The sequence below is a fragment of the Rhinolophus ferrumequinum genome, chromosome 26 (genome assembly GCF_004115265.2).
Source record: "Rhinolophus ferrumequinum isolate MPI-CBG mRhiFer1 chromosome 26, mRhiFer1_v1.p, whole genome shotgun sequence".
In the NCBI taxonomy this organism is placed as follows: Eukaryota; Metazoa; Chordata; class Mammalia; order Chiroptera; family Rhinolophidae; genus Rhinolophus; species Rhinolophus ferrumequinum.
The window spans coordinates 10,751,216-10,755,866 of NC_046309.1; the positions used below are offsets into that span (position 1 = coordinate 10,751,216).

The 4,651-nt window shown below is 33.1% G+C and overlaps 1 pseudogene; it reads right to left on the reverse strand.

Moving 5' to 3' along the window:
• Positions 1–755: 755 nt before the first annotated feature.
• On the reverse strand, positions 756–1,043 carry LOC117017997 (small integral membrane protein 8-like; annotated as a pseudogene).
• Between the last annotated feature and the right edge of the window lie 3,608 nt (positions 1,044–4,651).

Sequence of the window (4,651 nt, forward strand, 5' to 3'; positions counted from 1 at the left end):
TTGCTTTTATGTTTATCATATTATTGTAACATTAATTTACAAAAACTAAAACAGATAACAGTTGTAGTTAAATAAAAATATCATACCTCAGTATAACATACTTATTTTTTTAAAGAAAAACTCCAATTACTTTGGGTTATTCTCTCATTTAATCTTTGTTTTAGTAGTTGAATGGGAGTATGTTTTCAATTAAAATAAAATTCTGGACCAAAAATAGCTGAAATGGAATACCAAAATATATGAACCATTGGTGCTTCTGTAAAATGATTTGTCTTTAACGTTGACTGCAGGCTTTACAATAATTTACAGTTATTTCTTTTTCTTCATGAATGTAGCTTCCATGCTAGGTAGAAAATATACATTGCCTTTGCAAATAGCAAAATTAAACTAAACCCTCACAACAGTTGCCAATGCACAATTCACCTTAATATTAAAAATACCATGCAAATTTAACAACATTGGGTGCTTTTATTATATAGACCTTAATCACGAACAAAAATGACTTCTATTCTCATGGGACTTTTATAAGAGGATTTAATAAAATAAATATATTGGGAAGGTTTCTGTGGAAAAATGGGATAACAGCTGCAGCTTTGAAAGGACTAAATTAATGGTCTGGTGGCAACTGCTGTCTTCTTTCCTCATTACCATATTCTAAAACAAGAAACATGATATTGTGCATTCATAAAGTCTGTCATTTGGCGATTTCAGAGCCCTTCCTATTCTCGTAGCTCCATCCATAGGAAGCAGCACTACTAACCCCATTTACATGTTTTCCTTCTCATATAACGGCGTCCTTCACTGTCAGTAGCTTCATAAAGGTCCTTTTTATTCTCATGTTGCACGTACATAACCCATATAAGCCACGCAAAGCTAAGGTCATCAACCCGAAAGCCATTACGCGTTTGTTGGTTTCATGAAGAGCTCTGGATTCACAGCTGGATATGAGGTGGTCCTGCAGACCCCTGTGAGCCCTGGGTTTCCGAAGTCTTTCTCTTTGGGTGGGTCCTTCTTAAAGGCTGGGGCTCAGGTGCTGAAGACATCTTGACTAATGATGATTTATTACCCGCCGCGGGGTCGCCTCGTCTCCGTGTTTGCAATGCTCGGCCCAGTCTCCACCTGCAGGAGAGGCCACTGGTCTCTCACTCATGTATTTTTGATTTGTAGCCATTTCTTCATTTGTGGCTTATGTAGTGGTGGAACCAAAGGATTTTTATTCTTGTGACATATTTTGTAAGCACGGGCTTTATGAAAAATAACTCAGGAAAGAATCAATGGTCAGAATAAGTCTGGACTAACTCTGCCTCCGATTTTTAGAATGCACAGTTAGTTTACAAGGTCAGACAAAATATTTAGACTTAATATGAATTAACTGCAATGTGAATTAGTGAAATTTTGTAAATATGCAGGTTAAGTGGCTACACTTTTTTCAATTAATGTATTTCATTTTTAGAGCAGTTTTGCTTATAGAGAAATGAGCAGAAAATAAAAAGAATTCCCCTGTACCCTCCTTCAACCTCTCCCCCCAGTATTCCCTGTACATTTGCTACAATTGATGAGCTAATGAAGATATATTATTATTAATTAAAGTCCGTACTTCACATTAGATTTCACTCTTTGAGTTGTATATTTTATGTGTTTTGACAAATGCATGATGACATGTATCCACTATTACAGTATTATACAGATTAGTTTCACTGCTCTAAAAACCCCTGTACTCCAAATATTCACCCTTCCTCTCTCTTTCCCCGTGAACTCCTGGTAATCACGGATCTTTCACTGATCTTTTAACCTTCTATATAGTTTTGCCATTTCCAAAATTTCCCATAGTTGGAATCATACTGAATGTAGCTTTGAAATAGATTTCTTTCACTTAGCAATATGCATCTCTTTGTGGCTTGATAGCTCATTTCTTTTTATCATTGAATAATATTCCATTTTATGGAGATACCAGTTTGTTTATCCATTCACTTACTGAAGGACATCTTGGTTGCTTCTAAGTTTTGGTAATTGCTAATCAAGCTATTATAAGTATTCATGTACAGACTTTTATGTGGCTGTAAGTTTCCAACTCATTTGGTTAAATTCCACGGAGAATGATTGCTGGAGTTTATGGTTAGACTATATTTAATTTTATAAAAACCTGCTAAGCTGTCTTCCAAAATGGCTGTATCTTTTTCTGTCCCCACCAGCAATGAACAAGAGTTCCTGTTGCTCCACAGTCTTGCTAGCATTTGCTGTTGTCAGTGTTATGCATTTTAGCCATTCTAACGCGTAATGGTATTTCATTGTTTTAACTTGAAATTCCTTAATGACATATGATGTTGAGCATTTTCTTGTATGCTTACTTGCCCTTCTGTATACCTTCTTTGGTGAGGTGTCTGTTCAATATGTTGCCCTTTTTAAAATCAGTTTGTTTGTTTTCTTACTGTTGAGTTTAAGAGCTCTTCATATATTTTGGGTACCAGTTCTTGACCACATACGTGTTTTGCAAATATTTTCTCCCAGTCTGTGTCTTGTCTTTTCTTTCCCTTTACAGTTTCTGTCTTCCAGCAAAAGATTTAAATTTGAATGAAGTCTCACTTATCAATTTTTTTTCTTTCATGGATGATGCTTTTGGTGTTGTATAAAAAGACTCATTGCCAAACCCAAGGTCACCTAGATTTTCTCCTGTGTTATGACCTAGAAATTTTATAGTTTTACAATTTTACATTTAGGTCTATGATTCATTTCGAGTTAATTTTTGTGAAAGGTGTAGGGTTTGTGTCTGGATTCTCTTTTTCTTTTCTTTTTTGCCTGTAGCTCTCTAGTTGTTCTAGCATCATTTATTGAAAAAACTTTCTTTTTTCTATTGAATTGACTTTGCTCCTTTGTCAAATATCAGTTGATTATAGTTTTGTGGGGCTATTTATGGGCTTTGCATTCTCCATTGGTCTATTTGTCTATTCTTTTCGCCAATACCACACTGTCATCATTATTGTAGCTTTATAGTAAGTCTTAATGTCAGGTAGTGTAGGTCCTCTGACTTTGTTCTTCTCCTTCAATATAGTGTTGGTTATTCTGGCTTTTGTCTTTCCATATAAAAGTTAGAATCAGTTGTTTGTTACACACAAAATAACTTGCTGGGATTTTCAATGGGATTGTATTGAATCTATAGATCAAGCTGGGAAGAATTAACATTTTGACAACATGAAGTCTATGTACATGGACTATCTCTCCATTTTGTTAGATCGTCTTTGATTTCATTCATCAGAGTTTTATAGTTTTCCTCATATAGATCTTGTCAATGTTTTGTTAGTTATTTATATACTTAAGTATGAACTGATACTTAGGTATTTCATTTTTTGCATGCTAATGTAAATGTTATTGTGTTTTTAAAATCAAATTGCAGTTGTTCATTGCCGCTATATAAGAAAGCAATTAACTTCACATTCTATCCTGCAACCTTGACATAATTACTCATTAATTCCAAACTTTTTGTTGGTTCTTTGGGATTTTCTACATAGATAGTCATGTAATTTGTGAACAAAGAAAGTTTTATTTCTTCTTTCACAATTTTTATATCTTTTATTTCCTTTTCTTGTTTTATTACATTATCTAGGATTTCCAGTAAGATATTGAATAGTAATGGTGAGAAGGAACATCTTTGCCTTGTTCCTAATCTAAGCAGGAAAGCATCAGGTTTCTCATGATTAGGTATTTGTTAGCTGTAGGTTTTTGTAGATGTTCTTTATCAAGTTAGGAATTTTCTCTATTTCTAGTTTGCTGAGGGATTTATTTATTTATTTATTTATTTTTACCATGAATGGGTGTTTTATTTTGTCGTATCCTTTTTCTGCATCTGTTGATATGCTTTTTCTTCTTTAGTCTGTTTATGTAATGGATTACAATTAATTGATTTTTGAATGTTGAACAGGTCTTGCATTGACTGCAATAAATCCCATTTGGTCGTGGTGTATAATTATTTTTATACATTGTTAGATTTAATTTGTTATATTTTATTGAGGATTTTTGTATATATGTTAATGAGAGATATCGGTCTGTAGCTTTCCTTTCTTGTAATTTTTTTGGTTTTGGTATTAGGATAATGCTGACCTCATAGAATATGTTAAGAAGTATTCACTCTGCTTCTATTTTCTGTAAGAGATTGTAGAGAATTTGTACAATTTCTTCCTTAAATGTTTGGTAGAATTCACCATTGAAATCATCTGGCCCTAGTGCTATCTGTCTTGGAAGATTAATTCTTGATTCAATTTCTTTAATAGATACAAGCCTATTCAGATGATCTATTTTTCCTTATGTAAATTTGGTAGATTATATCTTTCATGGAATTGGTCCATTTCATCTAGGTTTTCTAATTTGTGGGCATAGATTATTTATGATATTCTTTTATTATCCTTTTAATACCCATGACATTAGTATTGATGGCCCCTTTTTCATTTCAGATGTTGGTAATTTGTATCTTCTCTCTCTTTTTTTTAAGTTAAAGCTTACCGGGGTGACAATGATTAGTAAAGTTACATAGGTTTCAGGTGTACAATTCTGTAACACATTCTTCTCTCTTTTTTTCTGAGTTAATCTGGCTAGATCTTTTATTGACCTTTTTTAAATAACCAGTATTTTGTTTCATTTATTTTCTCTATTGATTTCC